At 33.5% G+C, this 26,202-nt stretch overlaps 1 protein-coding gene across 9 annotated transcripts in view; it reads right to left on the bottom strand.

Moving 5' to 3' along the window:
- LOC129799756 (sex determination protein fruitless) overlaps positions 1-26,202 on the bottom strand; it is a 205,680-nt gene that overhangs the window by 66,413 nt on the left and 113,065 nt on the right. Inside the window, exons 1-2 of one of the 9 annotated variants that reach the window (XM_055843956.1) lie at positions 15,913-16,031; positions 15,331-15,673 (exon numbers count right to left, since the gene is read on the bottom strand). The exons of 7 other annotated variants lie outside the window; for them this stretch is intronic. The gene's annotated coding sequence lies outside the window, so the exon portion shown is untranslated. Of the gene's footprint in view, positions 1-15,330; positions 15,674-15,912; positions 16,032-26,202 lie in introns of those variants that run through there. One more of the 9 variants, XM_055843960.1, reaches the window with a different exon arrangement.

Here is a 26,202-nt window from a genome sequence, read left to right as displayed (position 1 = left end):
CAAGAGTGATACTACCGAAATTGTAATGTTTTGAAAATTTGCAGGATTTCATGAGGTTTTCTATTTATGCCATCGACCCCATTGACCAATAATTTCAATCAACAAATTTTTCAATTCAAGTATAACCCGTAGATTTTAAATTATTATCTCTAGCGTAAGTTTGATGAAAAACTGGATGCATCAGATGGACAAACAGTGCGATGTCAAAAACTCAAAACTATATAATTTCAAAATTTGAAAAAATATAGGTCCTTGCAAGGTGAAGAGGCGAAATATAAAAAAGTAGGAATAAATTGAGGATTGGGTGTGACATGCTCCGACAATCTAAACGATCTAAAACAATACGATTCGAATACAGTCAACGCGTCGAATTCTTATTTTCTTTCAGTTTTATAAGTTATGACCTGTAATAAATAATATGCGTAGCAACTAATTTACTAGTTCAAACACTGAGAAAAAAACAGGGGTGCGTTTAACTTTTTTTCCTCATCTCATAACAAACACTTTATAGGTGTAAAAATATATCAACATTTTTTAATGTTAATTTTACACCTTTTCAAGGGTAAAATTAACTTGAAAAAGTGTAACTTTAAGCCCTAATACACCTAAAAAGCATAATATTTACACCGATTTCGGATCAATACTGCAGGGTAAAATAAACATTTCCGAATTGTTATTTTAACTTTTTCGGATTCCTCTTAGTGAAGTTGTCTCATGTTCCTGGCTTACAAAAGTTGTTTAAAAGTCTTACAATTACCATAGAATTTTACAAATGTATGTTAGTGTTTAAAATTTTTATTCTTTGATACTATTAGGGTCGTAGTGTAGAACTAAAAGTAGAGAAAATTCTTCGTGGAATTCAAATAAAATATTTGTTGATTAGTAAAATATATAAATTCTCGTTAGTGAAAACCTAAGTATTTACAAAAGATTGTAGATGATGTTAGCTGATATTGTAAGGAATTTTATCTGACTAGGAGAGACCGGGGCTGAATGGTGTTAATAGTGTTATAGTTTACTTAGAAAGAATATTAAGCAAACTACTCTCTATTCTTTGAAATATTAATCAGTCTTATTGAAACACATTTTCCGTAAATTAAAAGCAAAGAAAAATTTCATTTCTATCTAATTCTACCTCAGTCCCTTCTATAGTACATTTATATTAAATTCCCGAATATGTCTCTTCCATTTAATATGAGCTTCTCGCCAAATTGCGGAAAATTCTATTTTGGTTTTAAGGAGAAAATGATAACATTTGTCAAATAAGTTTTAAAAAAAACCTCAGCTGTCTGAAACTGCTCCATCATCCCCTAACCTATTTTTCCTCCGGTGTCGAATATTTCGGAAACTAGAAGTCATAAATTATTATTTTTCTGGATCTTATCACCAGATAATAGTGAGAATAGCCGAGATAACTAATTTATACTCAAGAAATTAGAGCCATGCAGCAGATCTCTTTCCCGTTCTTGATGGGTTAATTGGATCCATCAGATATGAAAATTTACCAATTTATTTATATTTGCTACAAAAAAATTTCTTGAACAGTGATATAAGAAAGTTGTTCCAAGAAAAATACTAATTTAATAATTTAATTGAATTTTCGTATTAGGTTAGTCTTTAAAAGGTAAAAGCGGTCTTTTTAATTACGGAAATTAATGCTGTGCCGTTGTGTACCGCATATCTGCTGTAGAGTTAACATCTCAAATGATAACCCTTAGTCCCTTCCTAACCCCATAAACCACTCTAGATTTTAATTCTTATCAATTTTCCAAGCGATAAAGCCCTATAAAATATCTATACATCGCGCATGTCGTTGTACATTTGCACATGACACGATTTGCAAATCTCACATTTCTCCCAGATCTTTTTTTTATCAGTGTTTGAGATTCGTTACTATCTTGCCATTCAAATTTATGGAGATAAAATTACGTTGTGAGATATGGGTGAGCACTCTGTAAAGCGATTTTCTTCAGTATGTAGTTGATCCCGTATTGTGCCATATGTTTGCAATAACGGCCCTAAAAGAAAATTTCCTGATGGTTTAAATTTCTTTGAGAGCAAACGTTTTGCTCAAGAGCCGTTTTTTTTTTTTACTTTATTGAGAAAATATCTTTGGCATCTTCTTTTGCTTACATGGCTTCCAAGCCATCGCCCACACAATCTGACCAAAATCCGCGCCTTTTTGACCAAATGTGCCAGCAATAAGTTTCTCCCTTCACCCAATCTTCAACCGAACAGACCGAGAAGCATGGGAAGAAAATGGCAATAAGCAATATAAATTAACAATCAGTATTATTACTACACCCATGAATCGTAATAAATTTTAATTGAGTTGTACATTGAAGGTAGAAATGTGCAAAAGATATATATGTATATAATAAGTTTGCCAAAAAAAAAAATCATCAACCGCTATAACATTAGGAATTTTCACTTTTTATATTTATTAATAAAGCTCAAAAACTACATACATATGGAAGAAAAAATAACCGAAATTATGGGATTTTTTTTGTTATGTGCAAATATTTACACATCAGTCCTTCCAATCACTCACTTTGCCCCTCGTTGTGGAATAAAAAAAAATACTGAAACCCATTAAAAACCGTGTGTATGGCAAGTTGAGGAGAAAGAGTTCATTTCTTTTCATACACCGTCACAGGGAGCATTAAAAAATGACTTTTATTGCTCACACTTTGCACACACAGCAAAATTTATTATTTAAAATACCAAAATTCACAAGTTGAAATGTATTATTTTTAGGTCTTACAAAGTATAATTACCATTGTGGTACTTTGTAGATCACTTTTTGCCCAACAACTCATTTTCTCATCTCAATTTTCTCCCTCTTTCACTTCAACAACTATCTTCTTTTTTCCCCCTAGGAAACTTTTTGCCCCAAAACATCTGGACCGACATTGAGAAAAAAATCTCTCTGGTGGTCGTCTGTGTTCTCTATATTTGAGCTTCAGAAACTCCTTCATCATCATTTGGCCTAAAATATGCGATTTACAGGATGAAACAAGTGAACTGAGCACCGGTTTGTATCTTAATGTTTTTTAGTGCAAAAAATGAGTGATAAAAATTTAAATGAGATGAGTAAAATATAAAATTTTGATTTGTAAAAAACTCGAGTCCTTATAATAATGGATCTATATTATGTAATGAAGATCTAAGGTGGTTGCAAGAACAATCAAAACCTCTTTATTGTCTCTTTACAAAATCTTGAGTAAATATTACTGTTCTTTATTTTTTATTTGAATTATTTGAATACTGATTAAATTAAATTTTTGGCGAATCAAATTTAACTTTTTACTAATTGTACAGTTCCACATATAGAAAGCTTTCTTCATTTATTGATTTCATACAATTAATATAGTAAGATTTTAGATCGAGATAAGAAAAATTTATGGTTAGAACTATCGCCCGGATTTTTTTAAGTTTTACTTCAAAATTTCAAGTTTTATTAGTGTAATTTTTTAGAATTGTCTACCTGCGTATCAAATAAATTATAAGAATCGTTAGAGCTCTTATAAAGGGGTTATAGTGGTCTTCTGATTAGAACTTTAGCCAAATTCAGAAAGGTCTGAAAATCCCAAAAAGCAGACAATTTTATTGCATTTCCAGAATCTAATATCTTATTTACTTTTAATAATCCAATTCCTAAGTTGAATTAAAAAAAAAACTCTGCTGATGTAGCAACTAGAGAAGTTAGGCCATATGACTTAAGTCTGAAGCCCGTACAACGGGCGAGATATGAACCTACCACCCATTCTGCCCTTTTAATCAGACCTTTCCTCTGGTTTGCACGCGTACACGTGCATATCCTTCCAAGTCTACGTCTAGTCGCTAATTCTTTCTACTTGCAATCGTCGCTAAAGTTCAGGGTATTATACCCTAAAGCAGTCTTCAGACTACGGATATAACCGATATAACCCATAGTTCCCAAATGTACCAATATCTTAAATAACAACCAAATTTATAGGATTTTAAAAATCTAATGGATCATTTGTTCTAAATAATCCAAACCTCAGTCAAAATTTTCCAAAAAATCTTAACTAATAAGAAATTAGAGAAGTTAAGTAATATGGCTAGGCCTTAGGTCTAAAGCCTGTATGAGTTATGTATGCGTACAAGAGGGGAGTTCATGTGGTAATATCATGATATTATCCCACCTCAACACACGAAGGTAGGTCATCTCAATGGATAAATAGCTGATATCAATGCATTCCATATGACCAAATTCCCGTTGAGTTAGGCTGTTAGCAAGTATAGGGCTTATCGGGATTATTCGATTCTCACAGACATGATATTTAGACTAGAAGTCTAATCCTGTTGCCGAATATCTCTAATTTCTAAACACGTTAATAATTATTCCTCGATCTCAAAGAGCAGTTATATTTTTTAAAACCTTGCGGAAGCATTATTTTTAATACAAAATTTAACGTAAAAATTAGAGTAGTTGAGACTAATATATTAGTCTATTGAAATAGTACGGTTAGCCTTTTGGCATGATCGATTACATTTTATTAGATACATTAAATAAATTTCAACATTTGGACGAAAGTGTCACTAGGGCTTCCCTGTCGAAGAGGTGTTCATTCGACCCTAATACGTGAAAAATATCCCTTCAGACGCTTTATCTTTAACACCAAGCAAGACCCGAAATCACAACTCTGACAGTCGAACCAGAGGGCTCGCCACTCAAAAGCCGAAAGCCCTTATCATTACATCACTAGCCCATTTGATTTGTAAAGTAAACATTATTTAAAAAAAAACAACCAGTGCAATTCAGTTGTGTTACCCTGTTATTGCCTTAAGCTCAGTCACCATGCGCACAATTCGCCTAACAAGACGTTCTTCCATTTACAGCACAATGTCAAAAGGCCCCCGCGGACCCTCATATGACTCCCTCGGCAGACCCCGCGACTTCCTCTCAAAACCACTAACACACTCAAAAACTCCCTCAAAAGCGCCAAAGTCAAACATAATGCGAAAATGTTGTATAGGACGCCCAAAATTAAATTGATGCGCACGGAGTCTGTTGGGCCCGCCAAGATAGTCTTCTCCGTTTCGATATATTTATTTCGCGAAAATTGCACATATAGCTTTGTGTAAATTTTATATATATTAGCAAAAATGGTCCCTCACCATATGCCTGTGGTTGTATCTAAAAATACCTAATAGTACGTGGATTTCTCCAAAGTTTCGCAAACACACCCAAAAGGCACAGGAAAAGATTTGCGAAGTTTACGAAAGAGGGAATGGGACAGAAGATACCAAAAAAAACCGTCACTAAATAAAAATCGTGCATTTGCAAATTTTCTTGACCACTTCTTTTTTTTTTTTTTGAAAGTTACCCACCGTGATTGGGTGCTAGAAGAGATCTCACATACTGTCCAAAAATCCCATTTCAAATAGTCACTAATATGCATAAAACAAGTCAATCGATTTTAATCGCACTCCAATATTCCAAGAGATATTTTATGTAAAATTGCATGAAATCTTATCCCACCTTTTTAGAGAGCAAAAAAAAAATAAGAAAATAAAAAGAAGACTGGGAAAGAGGGAGAAAAGAAAATGAAGATGAGAGGCCAATGTTGCGGAAAAAACCATTTACATAAATCACACAAAAGTTCAATCAATTTAAATATGCAATTTTTTAATGATATGCAAAAGGTCCCAAACCAATATGCTAACATTTTCCCAATCACCGGGCCAAATTTTGCGCGCGCTAAAATGATCATATCTTGTCTTGGGAAGAAAAAAAAAGAAAGCGTCAAGAAATTTACAAAATATGCTAAAATTTGTTTTAGTCTTTGCAAATTGAATAAATCACCATCCAAAAAGATATAGCCATTTTGATGAGCAATCGCAATAGATTTTTGCTAAATGGACTAATATGGTTTGACCTTTTCAGTGAATTCAGATCAGATATTAGATGTAGGTATGTATATTTTATCTCTTTCTCACACTGTTTAAACACTCAATCAACATACAAATAATGTATATAAGAAAATCTCGCGTGAAAGGATCACATTTGAACGCAAAAGTGAATTGATCATTTTGGAGGGGTAGGGCTTAATCGTAAACTTAGCTTTGTGGTTTGATTGACCAAGATTTTGTATGTATTTATTCAAAGTAGAATTGTACGAATAAAATAATGACCTTTCTGTGGTTTAGATACGACTAACCTAAGACACAACAAATATAAATTAACTGAGATATGATATTTCAAGGAATAGGGTAATCCTATGACATCTAAAATCTGTAAGCAAAATTAAAACTTTTATAAATTACATATATATCGCAGTATAATTTGAATTTTAAAATTTAACTAAAGCTAACTTCAGTCTGCCGGTGTTTTAGTCAGGATAGAATATTATATTAAAAATATAATAGTAAATGGCGTATATGGGGCAACCATCTTATAGATAAAATCCTAATACATTTAAAAATATATACATAATATTATACTTGTAATACTAAATATGTAATAATATAATATAATATATAAATAAAATTCCCAAAAATATTTTGAGTTTATCTGTTGGCAGAACAACTTAGAAATCACCGTACAAGCCGTAAATGTGATTGGCCCAACATTCGTTGTATAATTCTCAAGCATTTAATGGCCAACCAAATTCCAATAAAAACTATGGATTTCAAGTATTTGTTCGTCAACAGCAGAAGCATATTTAAATAGTCCATTTTATAATCTTGGGACTGAAAATCCAAAAAGTGTTAAATGATCAAAAGACGCGACATAAATTTGGGAAACCACCACTTAGAAATATACAGGGTTCTCCACAATTCTTTTACTAATTTTTGATGTTATTAAAGAAGTTTTAAAACTCCTATTAAATTCCCGAATGCAGTTCTAGGTCCCATTGAACCTCTAGCATTATTTTCTTCCTCAGTCTTGATATCTAAAGATTCATTGGAAATAAATTCAAAAGAATTATGGCTTCACTGTAGCTTTGATTTTAGTGATTTGAGTAAAATGTTTCCTGCAGAGAGATATACACATTTAGGGTAGAATCACATTGACAGTAAAATGCTCACCGTATTTCGTTGATTTACGCATATTCAATGCAATTCATACGTAAATTTTCAATTACCGTATTACCTTATCGCATACTCGGTGGCACTAGGTAAAAATGGTATAAGAAAATTGAATAAATAAAACGAAAATGCGATAAACGGTGAGCAAAAAAACTAGATTTTTTTTGCTACAGTTTTTCGTACAATGTTTTTGCTCACCGTTTATCGCATTTTCGTTTTATTTCTTCAGTTTTCTTATATTATTTTCACCTAGTGCCACCGAGTATGAGATAAGGTAACAAGGTAATTGAGAATTTGCGTAAGAATATCAATGAAAATTCGTAAATTAACGAAATACGGTGAGCTTTGACGGTGACGGTGAGGATTTCATTGACAATGTGATTCTGCCCTTAAGCGTATACTTCTGAAGAGAAATAAAACACAATTAAGTAAATACTACTCCAAAAACCAGGGGAAAAAGAACCGGGAACTTTCTGATTATCTTGAAAAGGAAGGTATTGCTTCTAGATTTCTTGTACCAATATTTGTGTGTGAGAGTAGCAAAACTAAAAGAATCAGGAAAACTTCGACGAGTCTTTCCTTATTTATTAAATTTTTATAATGTGGTAGTTTCGCGCAACCATAAGCTTCAAACCGATCCACTCGTAATCTAATGCCCTAGACACACTTACGACTTAAGCCGAGAGACGACTTAGTGGAAAAAGATGGAAATGATGTCTAACCATTATTTCTAATAAAATTACGCTAAGCCGTCTCTCGGCTAATCCTCAGGTCTGCCAAGACCCTAACAGTCACCAGCTAGCGCCACTGGCTTCGTTTCGATCATCGCATAACCCCTACACGGACTTCGTATTGGAAGTTTAGCCCAGTTACTAAAATCTCAAAATCAAATCATTTTCCCTTAATACAGAATTCTAAGTTAATTTTTTCGGAAACTCTTGCCTGATAAGAAATTAGAGATTTTACATGGCTAAACATTATGTCTAAAGCTCATATTAGAGTAGTTATTGATAGACAATCAAGAAAAATTATGCAATCTATTTTAAAAAGACGTTGACCTCAGGGCAACCTTAGTATGAGGTGGATGAAGCGAATTCAGAATCTTGCCTGGGATCATCTTGAAATTGATCCCAAACATTTTCCTAAATTAGCGAAGGTTCTTCAGGGTGGGTTTCAAACCTGAGTGTGTTAAACCCGCAATGCCCGTGACTCCGGTGTGGATAAGTGATTGAAAATTAATGGGATATCCAAAAAAAATTTTGAAAATTTTCCTAGATATAAAAAGAGACAAAGCATTTCTTTTATCTTTATTAGGGGTCCATTTATAGAACAACTTCTACTCAATGCATTTCAATCAAGGGATCAATCAATGGAGTCTCTCTTCTGGAAATAAGGTAAAATGCCCTAAAGTTAACCGGTTCCTCAACTCGACTCCAATGATAGATTTTCAATGGTTGATCGTGGTTGATCTATTTAATATTAGACCACATGGTAAATATAAATAAATTTACCATAAATAAAATTTTTATAAATAAATTTATAGCAAATATAAATAAAGTGAATAAATAATCCTACTGATAGAGTTAAGGAACCGGTCAATTTTAGAACACTTTTCAAAATTGCTTTCTGTGTTCAGATCACCATTGACCCCATTGGACCTTAAAGGGTTAAAGTGATAAAAAGTGCTTATCTGACTATCATCTTAAAGCCAGATTTTCTTCAAAATTTTATGGTGGACCCTATAAATTGCAAGTGCGATCATTCTAAGTTATCTTCGCACCATTTGAACCTGATCTCAATCAAGAGGTTTCTGAGATATATAAGCATATAAAATCACATTCAGCGGTCCACCAAACAGAACAAGAGTTAAAACCCAGAAAGTCATTATGGAGTCATAGGGTTTATACTTTTATAGCTCAACTCAGTACACATTTGTAATAACGAGTAGATCTACGATCACACCGTAGTTCAAAGTCACTCATCCAATCTTCCAAGTTTGCGCATTTTCTCACAAAAGTCACCTAAGTTTTATTCTCAAATGGAAAAGACACTTGTTGTATTGTATGATTCACCGTGTACCTTCAATCCACCTCTAACACGTTTTCTTAATGGGTTTTTATGAAAATATTTCCCGGTGATTGCGTGAAATATCATGAAACATGATTTTAATTTGTACAGTTGATCAGTCACCTCTGCCCACCCTTTACCTTACCCTCCCTACGGGTTTACATGTTGCCCGTGTGGCAGCATCTATAAAACTTATCCTGTTTGATTATTTTGCTTAGTTTAACGGATCTGAGCCATCTTGCTGGTGCAAGATGCAAGAATCCAAAGAGGAGGGAACAAGGGTGAAAAGTAGCCAATTGAAGATCACACAGAGGAGATGAAGAAAAGAATTGAGAGAAAACAAACAGGAACTGCAAAATATTAAATAACATACAGAAATAGCGCAAGCCTAAGGTAACCGGTTTCATTCCTTAAGCATCAAACGATCTTCTTTTCTCACCAAAAAAAAAAAAACTGTATATGTCGATCCATGGGTTTTGTGTCGTTGTTGGCACCCATCTCAAATCCCACTAATCTAATATATAGTAAAGAGAGGTAATCCGGATACTTTTCATAGAGTGCGACTTTAATGCTTGTTTTTGGACTGATGAAATATTTTTTCCCCATTCCAAATCAATAGAATTATTCTTTGTTTAATTTAGAATCATAATAGAAATAGAATTTTAGCAATAATATTGATGAAAATTAATAAAATTACGATAATATTAATATATGCGCAAGAATGTTACTGCGACGCTTTTATGTAACTCCGTTGAATTCGATCAAACTCGGATGCTCATTTTAAGGAAAAGTTTAATGCATAAAAATGAGAAGATATTATTTCAAAAACATTTTTTTGGAGTTTTATTCCATCAATTCATTTCATTAATTTATTATTTAATTATATATATTTTTATTTATTTTAAGATTGCACTCAATTCTTTGATTTTTCTCGGTTTTCTTGACTGACTTCCTTCCACGTTTTTTCTTTTCAGCTTCAATTGGCATTTGAGCCTTTTCCTTTACCATGTGTTTCTCCTTTAGTTTTATCTCCTTTTCTTCTGCCCTTATTTTTTTGTTCCTCTCTCTGGTCAACTTCCGTTCAGCAATTTCTTTCTTTTTTTGTAAATCCTGCCTCAATTTTTCCTCCTGTTCCGCGATAATTTCCTCAGAAGATACAATATACTGGTGATTGACATTGCTGGCTTTGACCCTCTTCTTCTGACGACGTTTTGGAATTTCTCCTGGCCAGAAATAGCATTGTTTTAGTGTGTCGAAGATCGGTTGAGTCTCAGAAGTTGCAGAGAGTTGGTTTCCAGGGATGACTGGATCATTTGAAGGATTATTGTCGGTGGCCTGATCGTGCTGGTTATTGATAATGGACTCCTCTGAATGTTGGAAAACAATTTTCGGGAAATAAAGACCAGCATAGAAAAGTGGCCCATCCATCCAGCCACTCTGTGGTAGAGATGTGCGCCGAGAAATTTCGGCGGCGGCGGCTAACATTTAAAAATTGTCGGCGGCTGGCTGCGCGCCGGCGCGCCAGCTAAAGCAATCGGCTGCGGCTCAGCTAGGCGCGCCAGACTTTTTTCCTTAATATTTTTCGATTACAATCCACATAAATTATCGATTTTCCTCAAATTTTTTTCTTGCTAGAATTACTAATCATGGAAATCTATTTAAAAAAAAATAGTAACAACAAAACAGATAGAAAACAATCTGTCAACTTTAGGCACAACTTTTGATGATTTTACAAAAAGACAGATTCAAATAAAAATATTAACAAAAATTTTTGAAATCCGTAGACACGTAAAAATGAAAATAATTTTATCTGGAATTATAAACTTAAATTCAATATCCAATAGAAAAATTGTTTATCTACAAACAAAAATATTTCTCGATGAAAATTTGATAACAGTTGAAATATTTGGTAAGAAATGTTGAATTCGATGCACTTGATTAAAACATTATTTTAAAAAAAAATGTTTAAAATCTTAACCCTTTAACGACGGGACACTTTTCACGAACCGAAAATCATCAATAAAAATTAAACTGGTGAACGTAATCAATGATAAATAATATTACTAATAATATTACTATTACTATTAAAATTATTTGGTCAGCAAAAAATTAAATTTGATAAGTAAAAAATACAAATATTTCCAAAAATGGATTTAATTTTTCTATCCATAAAGATCGAAACTTTCATGAAAATTCTACTGCTTTTAAAAGTTGTAAATTTAGTCACTTCTCAAACTTGATGTTTTACTGCTCGTTTGTACAGTATCAATACAAGAAAGAGCTCATACTAAAGTTATTTTTTTTAATGTTTATACGTAATCGTAAAGTAAAAAGTTGTAGGAATCCATAATATTTTTGCAAATGTTCAGCCATTTGCTATTTAGTAAATATTGCAGCACAAAAGTGAATAATTTTCAAACTACCGCATTGATGAATGATTTTTATTATTATTATTTTTTATAATAAGGTAAAGTATCCTATGTCGACCACTTAAGGATAGATTTTGTGAAAAAATTATGAAAAAACAGTTATAATTTGTGTTTTTTGATAGGGTTTTTGCCTAAAACTATAGAATAGATTCTTATCTAATTGTTAACTTCATTTAGTCATAATATAATTTTACATTAGGAAAAGTTAAAATGTTTTAAAAGTGCGAAGTGTTCCTCTACTCGACCACTTCAATATCAGTATTCCTCCTCGACCGCCTGGGGTTCCTCTACTCGACCACCAATTTTTCTTAAAATTAAACAAATCACAAAACTAAAAAGTCACTGATTTAACTTTGGCTTGTTTAATACATCATGAATAGCACTTAAAATTTAGTTAATCAATAAAATAAATAGGGAAACTCACTTTTATGAATTCATTCGGAAGTATAGAACAACGTTCAAGTGAAAAAAGCTTCACTTGCTATGATTCGTCGACCGGTCGAATTGAGGAACAATTTATTTGAAATGCACTTTCAATTTTAATATATAAAATTAATCTTCAACTTAGTCATGGAAGTAAAATTTTTGCACAAGTAACAATTTGAATTCTCCAGTAATCTGTAAGGGTAATAATTGAAATAATTCCTTAAGAAAAAAGTCAAGAATATCAAAAAGTATGCCATAATTTGATGAAAAATTGCGATTTTTTTTTTAAGAAATACTTTAACGCTCCGTATTTTTATGATTTTTTTCAGGGTTTTATGGTCAATTTCTATGATATTTTCACTGATTTGAATTAATTATGAAATAATTGGCCCTATGATGTTAAATCATTCGCTAAATATTATTGTAAATGCAAATAAATTAAATAAATATTTCCACCGGTCGACTTGAGGACCCCAGGGTGGTCTACTCGAGAGGCGATCGACTCCAGGATACTTTACCTTATATCCAAATTTTTTTAAGCAAAAGCTTCTTGACAATAGATAGTATAATTACTAACTATCCTAACTATACATTTTTTTCATAAGAATGAAAATTGTTTATTATGGTTATTGTCAGAAAAATTACTTAATTGAATTGAAATATAAACAAAATTCGCCGCGGCGCGCATTAAAAATTTTTGGCGGCGGCGGCTAAGCAAAAATCGCGGCGGCTCGCGCCGAGCGGCTAAAATCGGCTTGGCGCACATCTCTACTCTGTGGTGACGTTCCCATTTTCCATCCTTCTGCGTTGTGAATGGCAATTTTTGGAGTAATGTCAGTTTTATGAACAGCCATTGGAGGAGCAAGTTCGCCAGTAGCTGACACCCTGAGGAGTACTGTGATACATTGCTTCGGTCCTGAATTTTTAAGAGATGGAACTACACGTGAACCTCTCCTGGACAGGACATTTCCATCTTCCGGTGTCAAAAAGAAGGCACTTTCGTCGCAATTAAAAACACGGTCTGGTGAAATGCTCAGAAGGTTGTGTTCTGTGAAATACCCAAGACAATTCTGAAACCATTCCGTGAGGTCTTCAGCAGTAACAGTAGCTCTTTCCAATGAGAAGGATTTTGGCTTGCGCATGCTGAGCTCTGGATGACGCTTAAGAAAATTCCTGAACTAAACGTCTCCGGGTCTTCCAGCTGTAAAATGGTTTGGAATTTTGTAGACCTCACAGATGAGTTTAACGCTGTCCAGAACTTGTTCCTTCCCGATGGGATGCCAGCCATCCGCACATCCCAGGATCCATTTGACAAGTTCTTTTTCCTGTTCTTTTGAAAGAATTGTTGGCCTGCCATTGGGGCACTCCTCTGGGTATTTGCCGGTCAATTTGTTGTGCAGTGTTGTTCTTGGGACATTAAATATTTTGGATGCATATGCTATGGTAGAACCATCTCGTACACACTGCAAGGCATTCCTAATACCTTCCTTAGAGTCGGGCTTGTCCTTATAGGTCTTTTCTTTTGTTCCCTTTGGCATCTGAAACAGAAAAAGAGTCCTGAACAATGCAAATTCTGAACCAAAACATTGACTTTCACCGCATCCGACATACATCGAAATGTAAACATTCACAAAAATCACTTATTTCTGTATGAATTATTTATATTATCAATAAACTCTTACTCACCTTGTAGATCAATAACTACACTAACTTTTATTAATAATTTTGATTGCAAATAATGTTTTATTATATAGAAAAAACACTAAACTTTTTCCAGCGACGAGCTGTCAACAGCAAAATTTTCTCAGAAATTAAATTTTTAGTACACAACCCAGCTGACCCGAGCTTAAAAAATATTTCTCTTACCCACTTATTAAACCGATAAAAATATAATTTTTGGTTTTTCTTAAAGTAGAATAGTTATAATATGATACTTCAGTAATTAATTACAGAAATAAAAATATAAATTATATTTTAAGTGGATGTATCGGAGTTAAATCGGTCGCGGCGTCCGAGTTTTGCAATCGTCGGAGTTACATGGCCTTACTATATACCTTTTTCACAAATAGTCCAAAAATTTCCAATTTGTGCTTTTAATAACAATTTGACCCTGAAAAGGTGAGTCGCGCGCGTTCATACATTCTCCGTCCCACCAAACACATAGATGGAAAAAGGCAAATATTATACGTGATCTGTCTTCCCATTTATACACTGAAAAATTTTCTGTACTAGTACCTACAATCGTCATCTCGTGTTATTTTTTTTTTATTTTAATTTTATTTCTTTGCTCCTCACTTCGTAACTTCTCCTTTATTTCTTCAGTGATCTTTACTTCTCTTTTTTAAACGTCTTCGCCAAGACGTTTTACACCCACATCCAATAAATAATCGCAATTCACGATGGTCTTTTCGCTAAATGCGTGATCTTTCTCGCCAAATTCCTTTCACTCGGCGCGATCTTTCCCTTCTTCAACCCTCTCGATTACCGATCATCATACGATCATCATGCTTGATAGTGATTTTTGGGAAGAAAAAATTTATTTTTATTCAACGCCTCTGGTGATCATTTCAAATTTTCATGAGATCTCGCAATTTTTTTCTTCTTCTTTTTTTTATATTTACTTCTCTCTCTCTATATCTCACTATAAAGGCCACCATATACATTTTATCCCTTGCACACAATCGTAGAATCTTAAAATGTGGTTGGAGATCTGTTAATAAATATATAATATTCAATTTTGCGAGCAAAACCACACGGACAAAAGATTTTCAAAGCTCGATCGAAACCCGTTATTAGACCCACCTTCAATTTATGTATATATATATATATATATATATATATATATATATATGCATAACATTGGATCTGCTGGACTGTTGTATATTATAAAATGTGTACCTATAAATTTTATTGTGTGCCACACATTGACGATCAAAGATGATGATAAAAATTCCTCTCGCGGATCGCGAAACTCTCAATAACCACATTTGCAAAAATTTCAAAACTGAGTAAAGCCTCTCCTCCCAAGTCCATATTGGCAGTAATAGGTTGCCTTAGTCGATAGCTTAAGTGCGGTATAATCGGCGTTTTTTCCCTACTCGATCGCACTCGATCGCGATTTTGTATGAACATTTTGTGGACAATCTTCACGCATACATTCAAAGATCGCTCAACACTTGTGACTTGAAAATTTTATCACACGATCACGCACACGCGATCATGCCCAAATAATATAATTCGAAAAATTGAAAATAGCCGAAAAAGCTAGTCAATTGCTGAGGAAAAAAAATCCCAAAACACACATACACACACAATTTCAACACACATATACAAGATGGGATATACTCACACAGTTAGACTTGGAATTTGGCAATTTTGCAAATGACTGAGACGCCCTCAAAATTTGTTGGAAGCTTGTATTGCACACGATCACGTCACTTTTTTCTTTATAAATTGTTACGATCACTTTGCTCAAAATTGATCAATTTAAATTTATATATATATATTTACTCGCACAATTTTTCTGTGCGATCCTCCTTACATCATCGTCACTGATCACATTCAATTTTTGCCAACTACTCTCCACACAAGTTCCCTATCTCACTCTTTCGCTCCCCACCTCCCCTCTGTCTATCTCTTTTGCTAATTGAAAATTTTCCAGATGAAAGACAGGGGGCACTTCTTGCGTGGTACTTTTTTTTTGTTTTTATTTTGGGGGATAGAAAAGAAAAAGTGAAAAATTAAAGTACACCGAGTGATTAAGTTTTAATTTAAAATTTTTTTCACACAGATGAATTTATAAAATAGACATTAGCCAGGAAATAGGGAAAGACAATCCAAAATGACGACGAAAAAATAACCAAAACTCAAGGTACAACTCCAAATTCTGAACGAAAAAAAACAAAAAAAAATTCTTAAAAGCAATAACTACAGTATCTATGGATGTAAATAGAGTTACACGAACGAAACATTATTTCACACTATATTGGGATTTTCTGTCCCAAACGTCGTCCTACAAGACACAAGTCAAGTGAATGGTGGTTCGCGATAGACTCAATTGACTCAACGCAGAATTGAAACGACAGACTTCCAAAATAATATTCGCATACGTGTTTAGCCGAGATTCGCACACATTCTTGCAAAAATTTCCTCGCGCACACACTTGGCGTATTTCGCGCAAGAATCGCGATCGGCGAAAAAATAGCACCACACACGTACATATGATCTCAAACCTAATGCTCAAAAAGACCCTCAGCAAAGAGAGACGATCTTTGCCATCTCACTCACTCTATTACCCACAAAAATACATTCTCACATGGGAGCAAATTCGCAAAACACAGCCGCACGTTCGCGTTGGCATTTGCGGAGAACTTCGCGATCATGATCAGTGATCGCGGCGTTTGTACCTACGGGCTACGCACTACTACTAATTTAGAGACAATGCCCAATTGTATAGGCAAGCTCCTTTGCTAGTATGTGTTGCGAAATAATAATTTCATGCAATATAAATTCTGCGATCCATTGAGCAATCGACAAAATTTTGGCCATTTTTTTCGCCTTTAGCCATTGAGCTTTGGGCACAAGATCGCGATCAACAGTTCTGCTGTTTTTTTTCTCTTAGTTGTTTTGTTACAGCTATACCTCTCCAACCTTCCCTTTTGCAATTCCCATCTCGCAAACCGCCAAGCTTATTTCAACCAATAAGAAACCAATAGGTTTTTATCTATCAATCCAAGTATTATCAGTTATGTTGAAGCAATACGGCAATTTGTATGCTATATGATCGTCTTTTGGCTTACTGTTCGTTCAAGCATATACACATTCACATGTCTTCTGAACACTATTGAGACGATCAATAAGTCATCTATATTATTGTTACGATTGTTGGAAAAGCTTTTTTTTCGTCTTCTCAAAGTCAGTACGACAAAAGAGGAAGTAGACTATGAAAGAGGGTGATCGGATGTAAGGACGTTCGATCGTACTGGTTTTATTGCTGATTCATTAATGATCATCAGGGAGAGATCACGATAATTTCAATATTGCAAAATATTTGTTATACATCTTCAATCACGTGATACCACATACACGATATCAAAAGGAGACAACTAAATACAGTGGCTAGCAAAATTGTTTCAATTATATCGTAATTTTTTGAACGGGGACCGGCGCTGATAACTTAATTAGTCTTAATTAGACATACCCATTTATTCATGGTGGCATCAAATGGGGTAGTGAGTGGCATCATTCGGGTTATCCATTCTAATTATTTGTTGAAAAAAAAATGACCGAAAATTTAATTTTTTTCAGAAACACTTTATCCAAGTACCAGATTAGCTGATCTGCTAAAAGAGGATTTTTTTTTACTGCTAATGCCCTCGGCATACCTTTTAGATCGAGAGAATTTCACGCGATCGAAATTTCCATCTCTTTCTTTCTGAAACATGTTGTATATTTCTATTTCACTCTTTCGCACTGTCGCACAGATCCAAGTTTAATTTGTTGTGACAAATTAGGTCCATGAATTTCGACTATTCAATTTCACTAAAAAATGCAGATCAGATTTGCATGTGGCACCCTGACGGTGAATTGCCGTTGAGGTGTCTGACAATTAATAAACTGTAAGCAATGGCGAATAAATATGTAGTGGGTTACCAAGGAGGGATATTTCTTGGATATTTTAGTGGTTCTTAGTGAATTGTTAGCAAAACAAATTTTGCCAAAAAATGTGTGGCGATAATAGGAAAGGAACGGCAAATGTCTGAAAGGTTTCAATTACTAATTGACCACGAAAGCTCATTGCTTCATTTTTAGGCGATAGATCTCTGAATGATTGACCAAATTCGACTGTTTTAGTGATCGAATTCTATTTTATATCGATCAACATAGATTTTTTACTGCCTAAAATTGAATATTTTTACTGCCCAAAATTGACTTTTTACTAGACAAATTTGATTTTTTTCATAATTATATTCTATTTTCTATTAATTAAAATTGATTTTCTACTGAAAATCTGATTTATTTACTGTCAAAACTGATTTTTTACTGCTCATTATGACATAACAACTGACTATTTTGATTTTTTTTATTGGCCAAATTGTCTATTTCACATATCAAAAATGCTTTATCCCTCAAACATTTTGCATATGTCTGTTGAATTCCTGTGCACTTAAAATTGAATTGAACTAAATTGATTTCGTCATGACGTTAAAAAAAATAAGAAGAATGCAGAAGAGTAGGCCAAATATGTGAAATACTTTTGGAAAAGAAAGGGAAGTGAATTTCGATTCCATGAAATTTTCCTAATCTAAAAGGTGTGCCGGAGCCATTACTGAATTTGCAATTTTACTGACCAAGTTTGGTACTTTTGATAATCAACTTTGAACTTCTACTGACCAAAATCGATGTGTTTTTTACTTGCTAAAGTAGATTTTTTTATGCCTTCGACACAGCTTTTAGGTCGGTAGAAATTTATGAAATCAAATTTTCCGTCTCTTTCTTTCTCAAAAGATTTGCATAAGTGTATCCCATTCTTTCGAACACAAAATTGGGCTGAATTGAATTTAATTTGGTGTGATGTGCAAAAAGAGTATGAAAAAGTAACACAGACATAATGCAGAACTTTTAAGAAAAAAGGGATGCGAATTTTGGCTTTATGTAATCTTCCTGACCTAGAAGGTGTGCCGGAAATATTACTGACCAAATTGAATTTCTATTGATCATTATGTGTTAATGTTAAATATTGCATTTTCAGTAAATGATAATAGTCAAATATTGTTTCCAAAGAGCAAACTAAATGTCATCTTACTTGACAGTTTTTTACTGACCAAAGTAGAATATTTTACTAAAAAATGCTCTTGCCCAAAATATGAACCTAGACTGTAGTGGAAAATGTGTTAAATCGTTTCAATCTCTCATAGAGAATTGTAAAACATTCGGACAATTTTTCCAACCACTGTAACTTAATGGACGAAGTTTTAGACACAAAAGCTCCAGATTTAAATCCAACAGGACAATATTAAATAGCTTTCCAGTATTTCAAAATGCACCTAGATAGTCGTTTTTATGACATAATGTAATTATATAAGGGCTGATGAGCGATTTATCTTGTATCTACGGTTGAGTGCAGGAAATCCAAATGAGTAAATTTAATAATTCCAATTGAAGGAATGTTGAATGGATGAATCGGAATTCTCAATACGACTATTAGTAATAGTAATAAAAATATTAGATGATCATGTTCAGAATGATGAGTTAGGCCCGTATGCGAATCGTATTTTTTTTAAGTAGCCCAATTTGAACTATGTCGAATTGAAGATTGAGGTGATGCGTTAAGATTGTAAAATCACGGTGTATCTCTCTCCCCTTGTTGTCCCCTTTCATACAATTACAATAATAAAGATAGTATATTGAATGGGAAAAAAGATCAACTTACGATCGCTTGAGGCTATGACCAACTGTTTTGTGCGAAACAAGTTTGGCAAAAATCTTCTATCCTCCTGGTTAAAAATTTCCTCTCTCTCTTACTAGTGTATAATAAGCCATTAAAGTTATGTGCGGTAGAAGATCTAATACGTTATACTATGGGCCCCCTTATATGCATCCCAACCAGGAGGTCTTTTTCCCAGCTACTTTACGATCACCCTCCACGCCGCGCAGTGCCATCATATAATGTTGGGCATTTCTTGGGCAAGAAAACCCGCTCAAGAGACAAATTACCAATCTCTTCTCCATCATCCACTTTGGAGCATGGACTAAGAACGATGGTTGGCGCGCGCCTTTTCAATTTAACTGTTCTTCCACTGTGTTCCGTTAAGAGTTGCAAGAAACACGGGAGAGATTTCATCTGCAAGCCGTGAATCTCCATACCTGCCCTCTACCACTTGATCTTCCGCCACTGCGGAACTCACCATACCGGACACTCTTCGGAGGAGTATTACATTCTCATCTATTTTATTTTCAATCATCCAAGCAACTTGTTGCATCTAAACATTTTCACCATTTACGACTTGTACTCAAAAACCGCCTCCATGGAAATAAATCTCACCATCATTTGACAGTGGCCGTTGCTTCTTGCTGTTATTCTAAACATTTGCCTCATCAAATGGAGAAAAAAATTATAAATCCCTGTTGGATTTCACCATGTATCACTTATTTGTTTCCACTGCATATCTCCATTAACTATTCATCAAGTATTTTGGTTCACAATTGTATATTTAAGAATTAATCTGTGTCGTAAGGAAACTCCATGCAAGAAGATGGTATGATACATTGTCATCATGTAGTTTAAATTTGCTTAAAATTACCAAGAGGAACATTTGCTCCCATTCTTAATGCCAAACGCATATTAATCCTTCAATTCACGTGATCAAATGTGGTGAAATTTTGAATGGCATAGAATAAATTAGAGCTGTTTTCGAAACCAGTATCTATACTAAAATTTGTACGAATTTTACCAAATTTTCCACTGTTAGGAAAGCGGATTCACACTGCGCTGCATTTACTTTGCATTTTAGATCAAGCGTCAACCCAACAGTCAAGCCCAGTTATATCAAGAGAAGAAATGTCCTACATCCGCCACTAAATAAAACTGTTTCAGAACTTTCTTCAATCATTTTGGAAATTGCCGTACTTCAGTGATAAAAATTTCTGCGAACTATTGGGTTACAAAGCACAGTCAAAAAAAAAATTCTGCCAAGACCTTGGATGTGTTTTCATAAGTGAATTTTTGTTTGCATAATATGTCAGGCCCCGTTTTTAACACACACACACAAACACAAAATTTTAGTAAATTTTTGCGGCTAAAAGCTCGATTAACATGATGTACTTAAGCAATTAAAATTATGCATGATTGCTGACGTTACCTGTCCAAATAAATGAACCTGTGAGCACTTAGGAACTTTTTTGTAAAAGCATTTGAACGACTAATTAGCCATTTTAATGTTGTAGATAGTTTTGTTAGACTATAATTTGTGCATTAGATTGTTGCACTTTAAATATCGCAAAATATATCCACTTTACACTGAAAAAATACATTGGTATTTTATTCCAATATTTTTTTCTTTATTTCTGCCACCAGTGCATATTTATCTAGACCCTGATAATCTTAGAAAATGACCAATTCAGACCTTTTAAAATAATTGCACATAATATGATCTCATTTCTTAGCTCCAGATTAAGATCAAAATCGAAAAATATAGGTTTGGGAATATTTTAAAATCGAAATAAAATTCGATTATCATATATTGAAGATGATACGCTACGTAGATTATGTAATGCCCAACGTACAATCACTTTTGCTTTGTAAACATATTTTTGACATTTCAGTGAAAGTTAGTGAAATCTACTTATAGTAATGTCGTTCACTCTTATGTGCGTTTCAAAAAGTTTATCAAACTTTTCGACATTTTGAACGGATAAACTCAAAAATGTCTAACAAAAAGTGTTTAAAATCGCTGAACACAAACCAAACATTAAGAGTTTTGCTCCCACCCTTAAACTATGTAATACTAATCCTTAAAATTAAGCTTTGCCTTACTCTAATGTAAAAAATATGTTATTAGGTTTTGTGAAATTATGATTTTATTGTGTGATGGTTTCTTTCTCTTTCCCACTTTCTTTTGTCTCCAGCTGAAATCTGGTTTGTTTTTTCTTTTGTTTAAATTTGCACCAACCGTTCTTTTTAGCCTTAAATGTATGAATTTTAACTGAATCCTTAAAATATCTATAGTAGTACAAAAATAAAATTAACATATAGTTTATGAGACAAAAATAAGCGGTAAATACTTCTATGCAACTTTGTTGTGATGGGATAACTTCATAGCATTATACCAATCTAGTTCCCTCTTGTATGCATACGTGGTTTATGCCCTATACAGACTTATGCCCTAGCCACACTTACGACTTAAGTCTAGAGACGACTTAGTGGAAAATGATGGAAATGTAGTTTAACCTTTATTTCTAATATAATTACGCTAAGCCGTCTCTCGGCTAATCTTCAGGTCTGTCAAAGCCCTTAGGGTAGCTGAGAGACGGCTTAGTGAGCAACTAATGGGCAGGTAGTCTTATAATTATTTTGATTATAATTACGTTAAGCCATCTGTCGGCTTAAGTCGTAAGTGTGTCTAGGGCATTATACGGGCTTCAGACCTATGGCTTAGCCATCTGGCTTAACTCTTCTAATTCCTTATCAAGCACGATTTTTTAAGAAATTGTTGTTTAGAATTGGGTATTAAGGGCAAATTATCCATTAGATTTTGAAAAATCATTGAAATTGCTTACTATTTAGATTTTTGAGACCTTCGGGAACTAGGCTAAACCTCCAGTCTGAAGCCGGTCTTAGGGTTTGATTCCCCTGGACTTTAGGATTGATCGCTAATAGAGACAGTTAGTTAGTGATTAAACGTGGACTTGGAAGGGCATGAGCGGTATGAGCACATGCAGACGAGATACTAGATCTAGTTGAATGAGGGAACGGGTAGTAGATTCATATCTCATCCTTGACCCCTGTCTAAGAGCTCTAAGGATAATATTTCCTTTGATACGCGGATAGAATACACAGAAAAAAAAATAAAGTTTACATGTACTATTGTTGCCCTGGGCCTTGGGATATGCCATTATCCACCTTATCAGACTCAGGGCACGGAGCCCGAAGCATCCTCTTCTACGCTCCGACCAAGACTGCCTGACTCTCGCCACGAATTCTCCCCTCTCCATTCCCTTCTAGTAAAAGGAATTAACTCGTGAATTTTAAAAAATTATGACAGCTACCATTTTATAAAAGAACTGACTTCTACACTATGACTTCAAAATATTAAACAATTACCGATTTTAAATGTCCTTGAAAATCTCATTAACTCTTTAAGGATGAAAGAGTCCAAAATCGGTGGTAAAAATAACTTTTTCTGACTTTTTAGAGCGAAACATGACTTTGGTCGTAGGAAAAAAATTTGGGATACTGGTGCTTTAATCGTAAATAAAAGGTTAATTATAAATGTAACGTGCAAAGACGTTAGATATTTGGTTTTGATACTTTTTTCCAAATTCTTTTTGTGCTTTAAATTCTGTTATACGCATTGTCATTTAATGTCAAAATTTAGCATTTTGAAATGAGCAAATTATTTTAATAAATCAAAAGCGACTTACTTCAAAATGCCGAATCATAAACGTAAATGTTTCACAATGTGCAGAAGCCTGTATTTAAAGTTCCTTTTATTTATAAAAAAAAATCACAACAAATTTTGTTTAACTCGCTACCAAATACGTGTCAAATATTAATCAAAAACAAGGAAAATTAGAAAAAGTTTGGAAAAAGAAAAAAAGTGAGAATGAGATCCTAACAACTGCTAGGAATGTTTGGAAATGTCTCTTCATTACCTGTAGTGCTGTACGTCACCTGGGAGGGAATTACAAAGAGACTCATCTTGCACATAATGTTATAAAAACTAAGATTGTAATGAATCTCAGATTAAAATAGTAAATAAAATTTATAGTACATCATGATCAAGGTTCTATTATGTCCATTAAGTCTTAAGATAGGTGTTATTATGTAAGACTCACACCTAATAAAGCTTCTCAAAATTGTAGATTGTAAATTTGATAATTGATAATCAGGCTCGATATAGTGCCTTTTGTATCTATCATTTCCATAATATCAATATCTCTGTGAGACCCAAATATACCGTTAGAAATTAATAGCCTAATTTAGAACTTGTTCCAAATGGGAACACTTTTAATTAAAAGGGTTGGCAAAGCGTCCCATGCTTTGCGAAATGTTCGAACTCGTGACTTAGATGTTATACCTCAAAAATACTTTCGCATCATATACCTTTTACCGATTCACTTTGAACCAATTGATAATTCACTCAAAAGATCGCCTAAAATAGGTTAAATTAGGAGTTTAAATTAGAAGCTTGAATTTCGAATAAAATTAATTATCGATACATAAACGGTTCATTATCGTTTTTAAGAGCTTTTTCATAGGCCCAAAACGTTCTCTAGAGGCTCTAGAGTTGAGAAAAATGTTCTCTAGGGCCTTTTTTAACCTTTGACCTTGAAAAGTCGTTATTAGGATTATTATTATTATTAATCGCGTCGGAATACTTGTTACAATGTAATCATGTTATATTGCTGCTGTTGTATCCCATGTTGGAAGAATCCGCTAAGTCCATGTGTAGACCGCCCAGGAGCGCCTTCCCCGTGATGTGAATGCTTCTTCCATGCTTCCGGAGTTTTTTTTTTTTTTTTTTGGCAGAGGCGATGCATTTTTATTACGTTATATCACAGTGAAAATGTCTTTTTCTAAACATTCAGATCTTTGCACCGGGCGGGGCTCGTACTCACAATTATTATTAGGATTGATTCAACGGGTATTTTTGTTGATGGACGAAATGTCCGCTTGGATCTAACATCCGAAAATTAAAAAAAAAACATCGCACGAAGCAATTTTGAGGAATCACTTGAGGAAGGTGGGAGAGAATAAGGGGCATGTTAAAAGTCATGGAGTCGTCTTATAGGAGGGTCTGTCGAAAATCTTTAATCTCTGTCTCTCATTAGAAAATCTCTATCTACTGAATCTCTATCTTTTTACCGTTATGGGCTCTACATACTAGAGATATTAATGTCCATATTGAAGTAAATTACCTACGCTTGTGAGGAAAAACTCTGGAATATGGACATGAATTTCTCTAGTGTGTAGAAACCATTAGTTTTAATGTCTTCTATCTCGATTGTTCCGTAGCTGAACAATATAAGAGATTCTTAACAAGTTCTTTTTAAAGTTTTAATAAAGAAAAAGTTTGGCTTGTTTTATATTAGAAACAATACGTTGTAGGATGTTGACGTCAAAGACCGATTTCTTGCGAAGGACTTAAACAAGACTTATATAAAAGACACCATATCTATTTATCTAAATTTCCCAGTATTGTTTAATTTTCTTATTAGTACATTTAAAAAAAAAAAACCATAAGGATGGCGTGTGATAACATGTCTATTTTGTAGCGATAATATCCTCGAAAAACGAGCAAGACCTATTGAAAATCATAGAGTCCGTACCATCTGTTAAGCAACTGATATGAAAAGATTTTGAATTAAAAAGTTCAGACCAAAAATATTCTCATAAGCTAGCAATATTATAGGACCTTTATAATGATCTTTTCACTTATGTGAATTATAAGAAACAGTTTGTAATTAATTTATGTTGTTTTAGAATTTACGTGAAATATTTAGTTAACCCTTTAACGACGAGACACTTCTTACGGACTGAAAATCAACAATAAAAATTAAACTGAGAAACATAATCAATGATAAGTCTTACATCTAAACTTGGAAAGTCCAAGAGAGTCTGATTCGGTGTATTTTGTGCTTCTATGAACAATAGGGACAAAAATAGCACAAAAATTAAGGTAATTTTTTTGACAATACCAATGGATATTTTTGCTTAAATAAAAAATATTACGTATGAGTATTGTAGTTTTTATTGCTAAAAGGGTTTTGCTTAAAAAAATGGAAGTATAAAAATAAATAAAATAAATTATGAATTTGAGAATTTAAAAATTCGCTATTTTTATATTTAATACATAGCATTAATTATATTTAATACATAGCAAATAGCTACAGACTTGCAAAAAATATTCTAGATTCCTTCAACCTTCTACTTTACAATTATGTACAGACAGAAGAAAAAAATAACATTAGGTAGTCAGGAAAAAATACTTTTCTTTATGGGACACCGGTGTTCCAATCGTCCTTAAAGGGTTAAGGAAGTTTTGACCGCTAAGAGAACGACGAAAATTTGACAAACCCGACAAACAAAACAAAAAATTCGATTTCTAATCCAAATTTCAGTTAAAAGGACCGTTAAAAAATTAATTTGTTAATAGAATACCATGCTTAATCATTCACCTTTTTGAAAATTGTTCATATACTTTAACAAAAAAAATTAGGCAGAAGATTCTATATAGAATGGATGGAGAATGAAGAAGCAGAAAGCATCAGAGTGAAAAACGAGATTCTTGATAACATTTCAATCTATTAAACTGTGAAATTTCTGCATGCTCAGCTCCCAGAATGCCCAGAATGAAATCTGACACTCAACATTGTAAAACTTTTTAAAAATTTCACTGAAATGCTGAATATCGCGCTCATCATAATGAGATTTTTTTTCTAATCTCTGGGCATTTTTTTTTTGTATTTGAGTTGTCGTGGTCATAAAAATGATGATGCA

This window comes from Phlebotomus papatasi, chromosome 1 (assembly GCF_024763615.1).
Source record: "Phlebotomus papatasi isolate M1 chromosome 1, Ppap_2.1, whole genome shotgun sequence".
NCBI lineage: Eukaryota > Metazoa > Arthropoda > Insecta > Diptera > Psychodidae > Phlebotomus > Phlebotomus papatasi.
Note: the sequence above shows the minus strand (reverse complement) of the source record. Positions and strands in the feature narration are given on the sequence as shown.